We start from the raw sequence: 16,500 nt of genomic DNA, 5'->3' as shown, positions 1-16,500 counted from the left end.
TACTATTAGAGTCTTTACCAATGTCCAAAGTGTGGGGCTGCAGCCCTTCATTATTGAAATGTTTTAGTGCTATTTTGTGGTGTTACCACTTGGTATTATAATTATCTGGTAATTACTCTTTTTTGAATGATATTCTAAACTCCATTGAGCTTAGACACTTAAAAAATTATTACTGTATTCCACTGCCAGAGATAAAATAAGTGCACAATAATTTTTTTGAGTGAATGAAAGAAATAGCTCAGTATCTTCAAATACTAGAGAGAGTATTTAAGCAAGATAAGACAAAATAACTGAGATAGTTTCTGAAACTAGGGAGAGTTATCAGTGTCTTCAGCAAAAGCAGGTGTATTTCAATATATGGTATAGTATTTGTGGTGCTTTGAACTGTAAATTAAGATAACATAAAGCATGGAATTTTGGAATAATCAAGAGGCATGAGGGCAGGTGTTTAAGAAATGCTTCACATATACATTTTGGCTTAATTAATGTTCAATTTGGGGAAGATGAGAATGCTCTACTTTGTTTTCACATTAAAAACACATTTTTTACAATACTAGTTTATTTTGAAAACCTGTATTGTTATTCTTTAGCAGATTTTCAAAAGCTAGAAATAACTTAAAGGCAGGCAATTCTTCTCCCTTTGATGCTGCTAGTAATGTGCCTGGGAGAAGGAAATGGCAACCCACTCCAGTATTCTTGCCTAAAGAATCCCAGGGACAGAGGAGCCTGGTGGGCTGCCATCTATGGGGTTGCACAGAGTTGGACATGACTGAAGCAGCTTAGCAGCAGCAGCAACAATAATGTGCCCGAGTGAGATGTGTGAGAACTCTCATGCCATGTCACAGCATCACTAAATAGCAAGGGTTTGCTTCAGGGGCCATTAGTTGATATGAATTTTTTGAAAATGTCATATGTGTAAAGGGAGCAGCCCTAGCTCACTTCTTTTGGAAATGTGGCACACAGGCTTGGGAAATTTACTCATCCTGTCTGTAGAGATTTTTCTACCTTTCTGATATATAAGGTTAAAAAAAGGCCCCTAGATTATGAATTATTATTGGTGTGACGTATCAAAAATGTGCTCTATTTCAAGTACGCCTGAGGTATACTTCTTAAAAATTTTAAAGACATTGCTACATTTTATTCATGAACTGCCTCTTACCAAAATGCTTGGAGCATAGCACATGAGTGATAAAAATGGGTGTCTAATGAAAAGATTGTAAATTATATAAAGAAAGGAAACAATGTCTTTTGAACAGTTCTCAATCTACATGTCTATCTTTACTTTAAAAGGACAGAATTATAATGAATTAGAAACAAAAAAAAAATGCTCATTGAACAGCTGTATCTACATTTAGGTAATCTTGTAAATAAGCTTTGTAAAGAACAACTACCAGTCTAGAGTGAGAGTTTGAATAGAAATTTATTTCTTACAGTGTGATTATATCAGGGGGAGAAAACTTACAAATAGACTCAAAGTAATAATACTTTTTAAAGCCAGTTATAACAACTTTAGAATCAAGATCAAATTACCAATCACTGCAAATTTAACTATATGCGCTATGTAATACACATGTAACATATGAATTATATGCAGTATAGTTGTAAGATGTTTAGACTATCTGTCTCCTTTGTCTATGATATCTCTTTACAAATAAAACACAATTTATCTCAGGGAAATGCAAATCAGAACCCCCAAATCACCTCACACCTGGCAGAACGGTTGTCATTAAATAGAACACAAATAGGGGAGTTGTGGTCTTTGGAGTTGAGCCGCCCCTTCTCCTCTCTCCATAATCTGCAATAAATGCTGTACTTTCCCCTTACACAACCTGGAGGCAGTAAACCGACTTTGCTGCAGGACCAACAAGTGGATCCAAGTTGGATTTGAGATCAAGCCCTGAGCCTTTGGAGTGGGAGCACTGACTCCAAGACCCTAGACTACCAGAGAACTAACCCTAGGGAGTATCAAATAGTGAGAACTCACACAAAGGAAACAACTTGAATACAAGACCGGGCATCACCACCACCAGTAGCACCCTGTACAGGACAACTCATCTAAACAACAAATAAAAATGCAAACACAATCATCAGCAGACAGGATTACCACCTCACTCAGCCTTGCCCATCAGAGGAAAAAACAAACAAACAAACAAAAACTCTACATAAATCTCACCCTATAAGAAGCTTACACAAACCAAATTTAATTGAGCAGAAACCAAAAGGAAGAAAGCATTCAATCTTGAAGCCTGGGAAAAGGAGACCTAAAACAAATAAATTTAAAAATATAATGAAAAGGCAGAGAAATACTACACAAATGAAGGAACAAACTAGAAACATAGAAGTCCAAATAAATGAAGAGGAAATAAGCAAACTACCTGAAAAATAATTCAGAATAATGATAGTAAAGATGATCAAAAACCTTGAAAACAAAACGGAGAAAATTCAAGAATGAATTAACATAGACCTAGAAGAATTAAAGAATAAACATACAGAGACAAACAACACAATTACTGAAATTAAAAATACTCTAGAAGGAATCAGTAGCAGAATATCTGAGGCAGAAAAATGAATCAGTGAGCTGGAAGATAAAATGGTGGAAATAACTTCTAAAGAGTAGAATAAAGTAAAAGAATGAAAAGAACTGAGCATAGTCTCAGAGACCAATGGGACAATATCAAACACACCAACAATCGAATTATAGGGATCCTAGAAGAAGAAGAGAAAAAAGAAGGGTATGAAAATTTTTGAAGAGATTATAGTTGAAAAATTTCCCCAATATGGAAAAGGAAATAGTCAATCAAGTTCAAGAGGCACAAAGAGTCCCATACAGGATAAACGCAAGGAGAAACATGCCAAGACACATACTAATCAAACTAACAAAGACTAAACACAAAGTAAGAATATTAAAAGCAGCAAGGGAGAAGCAACAAGTAACATAAAAGGGAAACTTCATAGGCTTAACAGCTGATCTTTCAGCAGAAACTCTGCAGGCCAGAAGGGAATGGCAGGATAGATTTAAAGTACTGAAAGGGAAAAATCTACAATCAAGATTACAGTACTCAGCAAGGATCTCATTCAAAATTGATGGAGAAATAAAAAGTTCTTCAGACAAGCAAAAGTTAAGAGAATTTAGTACCACCATACCAGCTTTACAACAAATGTTAAAGGGATTTATATAGTCAGGAAATACAACAGAAGAAAAAAGATCTACAAGATCAAACCCAAACAATTAAGAAAATGGCAATAGGACCATATATATCAATAATTACTTTAAATGTAAATGAATTAAATGCTCCAACCAGAAGACACAGACTGGCTGAATGGATACAAAAACAAGACCCATATATATGTTGTCTACAAGAAACACACTTCAGACCTCAAGACACATATAGACTGAAAGTGAGAGGATGGAAAAACATATTCCATGCAAATGAGAAGCAAAAGAAAGCTGGAAGTAGCAATCCTTATGTCAGATAAAATAGGCCTTAAAATAAAGAAGATTACAAGAGATAAGGAAGGACACTACATAATGATCAAGGGATCAATCCAAGAGAAAGACGTAACAGTTGTAAATATCTATGCACCCAACATAGGAGCACCTCAGTGCATAAAACAAACACTAACAGACATAAAAAGAGAAATTGACAGTAACACAATAATAGTAGGAGACTTTAACACCCCACTCGCACCAATGGACAGATCATCAAAACAGAAAATTAATAAGGTAACACAAGTCTTAAGTGATACGTGAGATGAGATGGATCTCATTGATATCTTCAGGACATTCCATCCAAATGCAGAAGAGTACACCTTGTTCCCAAGTGCACATGGAACATTCTGCAGGATAGACCACATCTTTGGTCACAAAGCAAACCTCAGTAAATTTAAGAAAAATTGAAATCGTATCAAGCATCTTCTCTAACCACAACACTATGAGACTAGATATCAATTATCAGAATAAAACTATAAGAAACACGAACACATGGAGATTAAACAACATGTTTCTAAATAAGCAACCGGTTACTGAATAAATCAAAAGGGAAATCAAAAAATTTCTAGAAACAAATGACAATGAAAACACGACAGCTCAAAACCTATAGGATGCAGCAAAAGCAGTTCTAAGAGGGAAGTTTATAGCAATACAATCCTACCTCAAGAAACAAGAAAAACATCAAATAAGCAACCTAAATTTACAACTAAAACAACTGGAAAAAGAACAAAAAACCCCAAAATTAGTAGAAGGAAAGAAATCATAAAGATCTGAGCAGAAATAAACAAGAAATGAAAGAAACAATAGTGAAGATTAATAAAACTAAAAGCTGGCTCTATGAGAAGATACACAAAATTGACAAGCCTTTAGCCAAACTTAAGAAAAAAAAGAGAGAAGAATCAAATCAGCAAAATTAGAAATGAAAAAATAGAGGTTACAACAGAAAATGCAGAAATACAAAAGATTGTAAGAGACTATTATAAACAAATATATGGCAATAAAATGGATAACCTGGAAGAAATGGAAAGATCCTTAGAAAAGTTCAATCTTCCAAGACTGAACCAGGAAGAAATAGAAATTATGACAACTCAATTACAAGCACTGAAATTGAAGCTGTGATCAAAAATCTCCCATAAAACAAAAGCCCAGGATCAGATGGCTTCACAGGAGAATTCGATCAAACATTTAGAGAAGAGCTAATGCCTATCCTTGGACTGCAAGGAGATCCAACCAGTCCATCCTAAAGGAGATGAGTCCTGTGTTCATTGGAAGGACTGATGTTGAAGCTGAAACTCCAATACTTTGGCCAACTGATGCGAAGAGTTGACTCACTGGAAAAAGACCCAGATGCTTGGAAAAATTGAAGGTGGGAGAAGAATGGGACAACAGAGTATGAGATGGTTGAATGGCATCACCGACTCAATGGACATGAGTTTGAGTCAACTCCGGGAGTTGGTGATGGACAGGGATGCCTGTCGTGCTGAGGTTCGTGGGCTGGCAAAGAGTCGGACACAACTGAGTGACTGAACTGAACTGAATGCTTATCCTTCTAAAGCTCTTTCAAAAAGAAATTTCAGAGGAAGGAGCACTTCCAAACTCATGTCCACTCAAGGTGGACACCATCACCTTGATGCCAAAACTGAGCAAGACAAAAAAAGAAAACTACAGGCCAATATCACTGATGAGCATGATGCAAAAATCCTCAAGAAAATTTTAGCAAACAGAATTTAGCAACACATCAAAAAGCTCATACACCATGATCAAATTGGGTTTATTCCAGGAATGCAAGGGTTCTTCAATATACAGAAATCAATCAATGTGATATACCATGTTAACAAACTGAAACATAAAAACTAAATGATAATCTCAATAGATGCAGAAAAAGCCTTTGACAAAATTCACCCATTTGTGATTAAAACTCTTCAAAAAATGGGCATAGAGGGAACCTACCTCAACATAATAAAGACCATATATATAAGCCTAGAGCAAACATTATTATCAATGGTGAACAACTGAACGCATTCCCCCTAAGATGAGGAACAAGACAAGGGTGTCCACTTTCCCCACTATTATTCAACATAGTTCTTTAAGTCCTAGATACAGCAATCAGAGAAGAAAAAGAAATAAAAGGAATCCAGATCAGGAAAGAAGTAAAGCTCTCACCATTTGCAGATGACATGATACTGTACATAGAAATCCTAAAGATAGGATCTAGAGCTAATCAGTGAATTCAGTAAAGTTGCAGGATACAAAATCTACACAGAAATCACTTGCATTTCTATATACTAACAATGAAAAGTCAGAAAGAGAAATTAAGGAATCAATACCATTCACCATTGTAACAAAAAGAATTAAATATCTAGGAATAAACTTACCTAAGGAGACAAAAGAATTGTACAGAGAAAAGTCTAAGACACTAATGAAAGAAATCAAAGATGACATACACAGATGAAGAGATATTCCATGTTCCTGGGTAGAAATAATCAATATTGTGAAAATGACTAGACTACCAAATGCAATCCACAGAGTCAATGCAATCCCTGTGAAATTACCAGTGACATTTTTCACAGAACTAGAACAAAAAATTTCACAATTTATGTGGAAACACAAAAGACCCCGTATAGCCAAAGCAGTCTTGAGAAAGAAGAATGGAGCTGGAGGAATCAACCTTCTGGACCAGATTATACTACAAAGCTGCAGTCATTAGGACAGTATGGCACTGGGACAAAAGCAGGATATAGACCAATGGAACAAGATAGAAAGCCCAGAAATAAACCCATGCACCTATGGGTGCCTTATTTTTGACAAAGGAGGCAAGAATATACAATGGGGCAAAGACAGCCTCTTCAATAAATGGTGCCAGGAAAACTGGATAGCTACATGTAAAAGAATGAAATTAGAACACTTCTAACACCATACACAAAGATAAACCCAAAATGGATTAAAGACCTAAATGTAAGACCAGAAACTATAAAACTCTTAGAGGAAAACAGGCAGAACACTCGACATAAATCAAAGCAAGATCCTCTATGACCCACCTCTTAGAGTAATGGAAATAAAAACAAAAGTAAACAAGTGGGACCTGAGCAAACTTAAAATCTTTTGCAGAGCAAAGGAAACTATAAGCAAGGTGAAAGGACAACCCTCAGAATGGGAGCAAATAATAGCAAATGAAACAACTGACAAAGGATTAATTTCCAAAATATACAAGTAGCTCATACAACTCAATGCCAGAAAAATAAACAGCCCAATCAAAAAGTGGGAAAAAGACCTACAGACATTTCTCCAAAGAAGACATACAGATGACTAACAAACACATGATAAGATGCTCAACATCACTCATTATTAGAGAAATGCAAATCAAAACTACAATTAGATATTACCTCACACCAATCAGAATGGCCATCATCAAAAAGTCTATGAACAATAAATGTTGGAGAGGGTGTGGAGAAAAGGGAACAGTCTTGCACTGTTGGTTGGAATGTAAATTGATACAACCGCTATGGGAGATGGTATGGAGACTGCTTAAAAAACAAAAATAAAACCACCATATTACCCAGCAATCCCACTCCTAGGCATATACCCTCAGGAAACCAGAATTGAAAAAGACAAATATATCCCACTGTTCATTGCAGCACTACTTACAATAGCTAGAACATGGAAACAACCTCGATGTCCATCAACAGATGAATGGATAAAGAAGTCGTGGTACATATACATAATGGAATATTACTCAGCCAGAAAAAGGAATGCATTTGAGTCAGTTCTGATGAGGTGGATGAACCTAGAACCAATTATACAGAATGAAGTGAGTCAGAAAGAGAAAGATAAATATCGTGTTCTAACACATAAGTACAGAATCTAGAATAATGGTACTGAAGAATTTACTTACAGGGCAGCAATGGAGAAACAGACATAGAGATTAGACTTGTGGACTTGGGGAGAGGGGAGGAGAGGGTGCGATGTATGGAAAGAGTAACATGGAAACTTACATTACCATGTATAAAATAGACAGCCAATGGCAATTTGCTGTATGGCTCAGGGAGCTCAAACAGGGGCTCTGTATCAACCTGGAGGGGTGGGATGAGGAGGGAGATGGGAGGGAGGTTCAAAAGGGAGGGCATATATGTACACCTATGGCTGATTCATGTTGAGGTTTGACAGAAAACAACCAAATTCTGTAAAGCAATTATCCTTCAATAAAAAAATTAAGAAACACAAATAACAAATGTTGGTGAGGATATTGAAAAAAGGGGGCTCATGTACACTGGTGGTGGAAATGTAAATTTGTGCAGCCAATGCAGAAAACAGAATGCAGGTTCCTCAAAAAGCTAAAAACAGCATTACCATATGAATCTGCAATTCCACTCCTGGGTATATATCAAAAGAACTAAAACAATAATTTGAATAGATTCATGTACCCCAGTGTCACAGCATTATTTACAATAGCCAAGACATGGAAACCACTCAAGCATCATTAACAGTTGGATACAAAAGATGTGGTGTGTGTATACATACACACAATAGACTACTGCTCAAGCATAAAAAAGAGTAAAATCTTGCCATTTATAGCACAAATCTTGTACAGATGTTTCATCTCCTTAGTTAAGTGTATTCCTAAGTATTGTTTTTTTTTTTTTTTTTTTTTTTGCTATTGTAAATGGAGTTGTTTTATTTAGGTCTTTTTTGGATAGTTCACTGTTAGCATATAGAAGCACAATTGGTTTCTGCATGCTGATATTGTATCTTATGAGTTTATTAAATTTGTTTATTGAATTCTAACAGTCTTTGATGGACTCTTTATGGTTTTCTATGTAGAAGATTATATCATCTGCAAACACTGACAATTTTTCTTCTACCTTTTTGATTTGGATGCCTCTTATGTTTTCCTTGCCTAATTACTCTGGCTAGGACTTCCAGTATTGTATTGAATAAAAGTGATAAGGGCATACATACTTGGTTTTATTCCTGATTTTATGTTAAGAATGTTCAGCTTTTCACTGTTAAGTATGATGTGAGCTGTGGGCTTGCCATGTATGACCTTTATTACATTGAGTTATATTTCTTCTATACCTAATTTGTTGAGAGTTTTTTTTTTTTTTATCATGAATGAATGTTGAATTTTTTCAAATATGTATACTGTATCTATTGAGATGATCATATGATTTTTATGCTTCATTTTGTTACTGTAGTGTATTACATTAATTTGCATGTGTTAAACTCTCATTGCGTCTTAGGGATAAACCACACTTTATTTTGGTTTATGATACTTTAATATACTGTTGAATTTAGTTTGCTGTTGTTTTGAATATTTTTGCATCTATTTTCATTTTGAGATATTGGTCTGTGATTTTCTTTTTCTTTTTTTTTTTTTGGTAGTGTTGACTGAATTTGGTATCAGGGTAATGGTGGCCTCATTAAATGAGTTTGGAAGTATCATGCCTTCTCTTTAAATTTGGAAGAGTTCAAGTAGGATTAGTATTAATTCTTATTTAAATATTTGGTAGTGTTCACCAGTAAAGCCATCTGGACCTGAACATTTCTTTGTTGGGAGGTTTTTATATTACTGGATCCATCCCCTCATTTGTTCTATTTGTTCAGAAACCAGGTTGGGATTGGCTCACAAACATTGGAAATAGTGCTTTGAAACTGAAAATAAACCAGGTACAAGATCAACAAATCTTAGATTGCCACACACTATCATCATTTTGAATATCAGCATTAGCTAAAAGTTAAATATGATATGTTTCAGGATTAAAAATGCATCAAAGAGCCTGATACTACTATTTTTCACTGTAAAATTTATGAATTTATCATAATGTTTTATCACTTTGGTTTTCCTTTTTGTTTTGCATGGTGTAAGCAGTAACAGATTCTTTTCAAATTACTGTGCAAATGAATTGCAGGTAAACCTTTGTATTTTGTTAGCATAGTTCTTATATTATATCCACTCACTTAACTAAATATGCACCCATCATCCACTTCTTTTGTCCTAATTAGGAGAATGTTGACGTGAGCAAGTTAAATTTTTACTATCATAGATTTTGAAAGACATTATACAAAATGGAGGGGCTTCCCAGGCGATTCAGTGTAAAGAATTCACCTGTCAGGTAGGGGACACTGGTTGGATCTCTGGGTTGGGAAGATCCCCTGGAGGAGGAAATGGCAACCTACTCCAGTATTCTTGCCTAGGAAGTCACATGGAGAGAGGAACCTGGGGAACTACAGTCCATGGGGTCACAAAGAGTTAGGTACAACTTAGTGACTGAGCATGTAGGCATGCATACAAAGTAGATGAGAAAAATCACATTTCAAAAAGCATCTATTTATTTATTTGACTGTGCTGGGTCTTAGCTGCAGTATGTGGGATCTTTTTAAATTGTAGCATGGACGATCTTAGTTGTGGCATATGAACTTATAGTTGTATTGATTGGGATTTAGCTCCCTGACCACGGTTGGCACCTGGGCCCCCTATATTGGGAGCCTGGAGTCTTAGCCACTAGACCACCAGGGAAGTCCTGAAGATTGTATTGGTGATGTACTATAGTGTTGGCATATTGAAGCAACATTACTTGAGTTCTAAAGCACAATCTTTAAATTGTCTTAGGAAAAATGTCATTATTAGAACTTAGTCATCAGAATATTGATACAGAATGTTAGTCTTACAAAATAAGGTTTATAATTTTCATCTATTATATAGCAATGAGTTTCAGTTATTTCAAAATTCCAGCATTTCAGTAGGGTTTATATCTATTTTCAGAAGGAGTTTCAATCATGACAATATAATTCTAATACAGAGATTCATCAGTATGATACAAATTGTACAAATTCACAAAGATGCTTCTAGGTTTTGTATTTGTTTTATTAACCATAACAATAGGAAGAATCACTTTAGTTTTTTTAATTAAACAGCAAGAATAACAGCCATTTCCTCTTTCTGGTAAGCATATTAAAAAGTAATCATTAAAAGAAAGATGAGAATTGCATACTGTAATTTGTGAGATGCCATACCTCAAAAATGACAGAAGCACATTCTTTATAGTATTGATATTTAAACTTAAAATATTGAAAATCATTTTTCATATTTTAACTTACTTTAAAATTTTCACTAAATTTTAAGTACAAAAATATATTTCCACACATTAATTCTGTATAAATTATTACAGAAAAAACCAATAGTATTTTAGTTGCATCTTTGGGTATTTATTTCCATTTTTTAATAGCATTATTTCATTTTGACTTTTTGATTTCCAAGATTTGAATTTACTGATTGACATCTCAGAAAGGAAAATAATTTAGCTTTCTTTTCTCTCTATGCACGTATATTAAGAGTTCCTGTCACTCTGTCCTGGCAATATAGTTATATGATAGGTTACATTAGTGCAGTCTTCAATGTTTACATTAGTGTAACTATGTAAACATTATCCATAGCTGAATTACATAATATATTGTGAATCATTTTTTGTTTCTTGCAGAATATTTTACCCTGAACCTAATAATTGCCTTGTGTTATGGTTACTTATTTTTCATGTTCTTCTCACTAATTCAGTTCCTTTCCCAAATTATCTAAATCTCCCCTTAATGTATTCAAACACACGAGATATTTTGTTAAGTTGTAAATTGAACACTTTCTGTGCCTGATGCATATGAATTGTTCTGAGGTAACTTTGTCTCTGAGATCTGTATTTCCTACATTCCTGTTTCCTCCTCTGTTCTGGTTTACACCTTCCATTTTGGTACAACACTTATTTCAGTAGCTAAATGAAAAAAAGATGCTTAGAGATAAATTTTCAAGATCTTGCACACCTGAAAAAGGTTTTATTTGGTTTGAAGTTTGCTTGAAGGTAGGGTTATAGGTTGGATTATAGGGTTATAGGTTATAGGTTCCCCCAAAGTTTTGGAGGCATTACTCCATTGCCTTCTAGCTTCTTATGTTGATGTTAAAAGGTTAGAAGTGGTCTGATTTCTGATCCTTTGTATGGGACATGGTTACCCCCTACCCTTCCTCTAGAAGAATATTCACTTTCTCCCAGTGTTCCTTTTCTTGGCTGTACCATGGAACTTGTGAGATCTTAGTTCCCCAAGTAGGGACCAGGGATTGAACCTGGGCCCTCAGCAGTGAAAGCATGGAGTCCTATCCACTGGATCATCAGGAAATTCTGTCTCCTGATGTTCTTAAATTCCATTGTAATGTTCCTTTGATGAGGGCCTGGTTTAATCTATTGTGTTGGTATTTGGTGAGTCCTTTCAATCTGAAAATCCATCTGGAAAAGTTCTCCTGAATTTAAGTTTTCTTTCTAGAACTGTATTATGGTTAGTCATGTTGTATGTTGAAACTCTTGGCTTGATTTACTTTTCTGTCATTCTTCATTTTTGTCTTTTGCTTTACATTTGGAAAATTTTTCTCAATTTTATCTTCCAAGTTTTTAGTCTAGCTTTTCATTTCATTGTCATTCTACAGAGATGAACCATCCAGTCTCCTGACTAGAGCATCAAAATCTGGCTGCTGACATTCTGGAGTTGCTGATGTGGAGAAGATCAGTGGTCTCGACATTCTGTAAGTGAATTTCCCTTTAATTACCATATTTCCTGTATATTACTTGTACCTTCCACTGTTCCTGGTATTCTTTATGTGGTCCCACAAGTTCCATCTCCATGCTTATGTACTGTGCTCTGTGCTTTAGGAGTCTGACCTCTGTGGATATCATCAGTTGGGATGAGATTTGACCAATGGGAGGGAAGTGACTATATTTCCATATTAAAGGGCATAGAGTTGTCCTTGTGTACAAACACTGGTCTTCCTGGATTCTAGGTAATTGATCTCTTCTCTTGCCCTTGCAGTCCTGTGGCCTGTAGCCACCTCATGCTCTTGCTAGCCCAGGTACTTCTCCATACCATGGGTGTTAGTTTCCCTTTCTTGACTGGAACATAAAAGAGATACTCACAGTCATGTGTAAAGTGGGGATACAGATATAGTCTACATGGAAATAATGAGATATATGAACATAGAACTTGCAAAATATGTGAGCAGATGTTTGGAGATGACTATTCATAAAGAAGAATTTATTTCTTTACATAGAATTCATCACAGAAAACACTAACTTATTTTAAGTGCATTTAAAATAAGATTTCTCTCATTGAAATTTAGTATATGCACAACTTTATACAGTATATCAAATGATTAAAGCAGGGAGAAACTTAGAACAAAGAAGATTAATGGCAGTGGGAAAAGTAAAGGGGAAAATTTTCAAATTTTTTTCTGAGGGCTGGCAGATTTTGAATACTGTTATAAAAGAATTTTTGCCATGTAATAACTGTACATCTATCATTTTGGTTTAGAAATTATACTCTTGAATCCTTAGCCCAAATAAGCGATTTTAGGTGCATGAAAATGGATTGATGAGAATGCAGTTTTATACATCTAGGGCATGCCTAAAATCTAATAGGGCAAGCACTGGAAAAACACAGCCTCTTTTACTTTTAAGGCTCTTCAATTTGTCATTACCAATTAAGGGCTGTCAGGATTGGCTCTTCTGGTCAGGCAGATTATCCCAAGAGCTATCTCATTACTGGGAGATGCTCACATGAGATGATAATCTGTTTTATTCCTATGGATACATCAGCTTTGCTTTGAGTGGGACTATTGGACTCTACACTGTATCACTAACAGGTTATGATGTCTTCAATAACATTTCTTAGAAGCTGCATGTCAATTGAGTCTTAGAAAAAGGAATTTTTAAAGGAAAAATGTAGCTTAAACATAATTTCTCTGTCTGCCAGGGATATTATCATTTCTTAATCATTGCATGAGCCACATTTTGTATAGTGATTAAATTCAAACTAACTACAAGGTTCAGTCTCTTTAAAAACTGGTTATCAAAGCAATTATCCTCTTGAGTAAAAGGTGTTAATAGGAAAAATCTCTAAAACTATTGGCATAGGAGAAACACAGTGATAGCTTACCTTAGAAATTTCACTGATGATATTCGCAATGTCTACTAAAACCTTGGCATCCAAGATATGATCTGCAGACGAGTAGCTTGAGCATCACCTGAGAAATTGCTAGAAATTCACTTTCAGGACCCATCCTACAATTATGGAATCAGAATGCGAATTTTGAACAAAATCCTTGGGGGATTTGTGTGTAGGTGAAAATTTCAGAAGCATGAGATTAAAGTGTAGTTTCATGGCCATTGAAACTCTGTTGACACCTTCTCATCTGGCTCAAGAAGAGCATATTTTCCAATGGTAGCCATGCTTTCAAAATGGTATCTCACAGACTTTTATCTTGCCTTTAATCCAAGGGTTACATGGCTATTTTTTAATTAAACTATTAATAAAGATGTGCTAAGAAGGGATTATATGATATCCTGGTAGATGATGATAGAATTTTGAAAATATATAATTAAAATCCTTACAGGAATGACTTTCTTTTTAAAAATTAATTTACTTATTTTAATTGGAGGCTAATAACAATATTGTAGTGGTTTTTGCCATATATTGATATGAATCAGCCATGGTTGTACATGTGTCCCCCATCCTGAACCCCCCTCCCACACGCCTCCCCATCCCATCCCTCAGGGTCATCCCAGTGCACTGGCCCTGAGTGCCCTCTCTCATGCATCGAACCTGGACTGGTGATCTATTTCACATACATGTTTCAGTGCTAGTCTCTCAAATCATCCCACCCTCGCCCTCTCCCACAGAGTCCAAAAGTCTGTTTTTCACATCTGTGTCTCTTTTGCTGTCTTGCATATAGGGTCATCATTACCATCTTTTTAAATTCCATATATATGTGTTAATATACTGTATTGGTATTTTTCTTTCTGACTTACTTCACTCTGTATAATAGGCTCCAGGATCATCCACCTCTTTAGAACTGATTCAAATGCATTCTTTTTAACTGCTGAGTAAAATTCCATTGTATATATGTGCCACTGCTTTCTTATCCATTCGTCTGCCGATGGACATCTAGGTTGCTTCCATGTCCTTGATATTGTAAACAGTGCTGTGATGAACATTGGGATACACGTGTTTCTTTCAATTCTGGTTTCCTCAGTGTGTATGCCCAGCAGTGGGATTGCTGTGTTGTATGGCAGTTCTATTTCCTGTTTTTAAGGAATCTCCACACTGTTCTTCCATAGTGGCTGTGCTAGTTTGCATTGCCACCAACAGTGTAAGACGGTTCCCTTTTCTCCACACCCTCTCCAGCATTTATTGCTTATAGATTTTTTGATAGCAGCCATTCTGACTGGTGTGAAGTGGTACCTCATTGTGGTTTGATTTGCATTCCTCTGATAATGAGTGATGTTGAACATCTTTTCATGTGTTTCTTACCCATCTGTATGTCCTCCTCGGAGAAATGTCTGTTTAGTTCTTTGGCCCAGTTTTTGATTGAATCATTTATTTTTCTGGGATTGAGCTGCATGAGCTGCTTGTATATTTTTGAGATTAATTCTTTGTCCATTGCTTCATTTGCTATTATTTTCTCCCATTCTGAAGGCCGTCTTTTCACCTTGCTTATAGTTTCCTTTGTTGTGTAAAGTTTAATTAGGTCCTATTTGTTTATTTTTGCTTTTATTTCCATTACTCTGGTAGGTGGGTCATAGAGGATCCTGCTGTGATTTATGTCAGAGTGTTTTGCCTATGTTTTCCTCTAGGAGTTTTATAGTTTCTGGTCTTACATTTACATCTTTAATCCATTTTGAGTTTATTTTTGTGTATGGTGTTAGAAAGTGTTCTAGTTTCATTCTTTTACAAGTGGTTGACCAGTTTTCCCAGCACCACTTGTTAAAGAGATAGCCAGAGCAATCAGAGAAGAAAAAGAAATAAAAGGAATCCATATCACAAAAGAAGGAAAAATCTCACTGTTTCCAGATGACATGATCCTCTACATAGAAAACCCTAAAGACTCCACCAGAAAATTATTAGAGCTAATCAGTGAATATAGTAAAGTTGTAGGATATAAAATCAACACACAAAAATCCCTTGCATTTCTATGCACTAACAATGAGAAAGCAGAGAAATTAAGAACACAATTCCATTCATCATTGCGATGTAAAGAGTAAAATACTTAGGAATAAATCTACCTAAAGAAACAAAAGACCTATATATGGAAAACTATAAAAGACTGATAAAAGAAATCAAAGATGACACAAAGAGATGGAGAAATATACCATGTTCATGAATCAGAAAAATCAATATAATGAAAATGAGTATACTATCCAAAGCAATCTATAGATTCAATGCAATCCCTATCAAGCTACTAATGGTATTCTTCACAGAACTAGAACAAATAATTTTGCAATTTGTATGGAAATACAAAAAACCTCGAATAGCCAAAGCAATCTTGAGAAAGAAGAATGGAACTGGAGGAATCAACCTGCCTGACTACAGACTATACTACAAAGCTACAGTCATTAAGACAGTATGGTACTGGCACAAAGACAGAAGTATAGATCAATGGAACAAAATAGAAAGCCTGGAGATAAATCCACACACCTATGGACACTTTATCTTTGACAAAGGAACAACTTTCTAAATGGGAAAAATCCTCCCTACCCTCTCAGATCAGTACATCTATGTTTTATTTGTAATACTGAGTTTCTCCAGAAAGCACAGGGCATCACATTTAGGGGTTGAGAGATTCAAATAAAATGTTTCTCTTTTCCCAAGTCTCGAATATGAATTGTTTAGAATAATTAATCTAATTTACATTGCACTTAATAACAACTGCTAACACCTTTTAAATGTGCTGTAGAAAGATTAATGGGGGATTTTTGAAAAGATTAGTTTTTCCTTAGCATGCTTTTCCTTTATTTGAAATCTGATTTCCTTAAATTAGCTAGTGAAGTATAACTCTCTAAGAAGCAAAGTTCCCTACAGCTTGAACTTCCTGTGTTTCCTCTTTTGCTTCAATAAACCTGTATTGGTTATCCACTGTCTACCATGTGTGAGGATGCATAGACTGAATCTCCACCCTAGAATCCACCGCTCACAATCTCATGGGG

This window comes from Muntiacus reevesi, chromosome X, assembly GCF_963930625.1.
Source record: "Muntiacus reevesi chromosome X, mMunRee1.1, whole genome shotgun sequence".
Classification (NCBI taxonomy): Eukaryota; Metazoa; Chordata; class Mammalia; order Artiodactyla; family Cervidae; genus Muntiacus; species Muntiacus reevesi.
Note: the sequence above shows the minus strand (reverse complement) of the source record.